Below are 647 nucleotides of genomic sequence, written 5' to 3'. Positions count from 1 at the left end.
GGGGCGGCCGCGCCGCGTGCCCACAGCGCCACCTGGCGGCCGCGCCGGGAACCGCCCCCGCGGGAACGGCCGGGAACGGGGGCGGGAACGGCCGGGAACGGGGGCGGGAACGGCCCGGAACGGGGGCGGGAACGGGGGCGGGAACGGGGGCGGGAACCCGGGGAGGGATCCCGGGGAGGGGACTCGGGGAGGGGTCCCGGGAGGGGTCCCGGGGAGGCGGTCCCTGGGGTGGCTCTCCCGGGGGGACGACTATCCCGATGGGAGGTGATCCCAGGGGTCGAGATCCGGCGGGGAGAACATCACGGGAGAGAGACGATCCCGGGGGAGGAGGATCCCATGGGGAGGCGATCCCGGGGGGCGTCGGTCTCGGGGAAAAGGTGACCCCGGGAGGGCGATCCCCGGGGCGGGGAGGAGGCGAGATGCCGGTGGGGACCGACTATGCCGAGGTGGAGAGATCCCGGGGAGTTGATCCCGGGGGCTGGTGGAACATCCCGGGACAACGGCAGTCCGTGGGAGCGGTCCCGAGGGGGGGCAATCCCGAGGAAAACATGCCCGGGGTAGAAAAGCGGCTCCCACAACCCCCCACCCCGGGCATCGCGGCACCGGGAGACCCCCGTTCCCGTTCCCAGGTCTGACAGCAAATGCGA

The sequence above is a fragment of the Corvus kubaryi genome, unplaced genomic scaffold, assembly GCF_017639235.1.
Source record: "Corvus kubaryi isolate FWS band 111438036 unplaced genomic scaffold, C.kubaryi_AGA036_p1.0 split2-37374, whole genome shotgun sequence".
Taxonomy (NCBI): Eukaryota; Metazoa; Chordata; class Aves; order Passeriformes; family Corvidae; genus Corvus; species Corvus kubaryi.
This window is presented reverse-complemented; position numbering follows the sequence as displayed.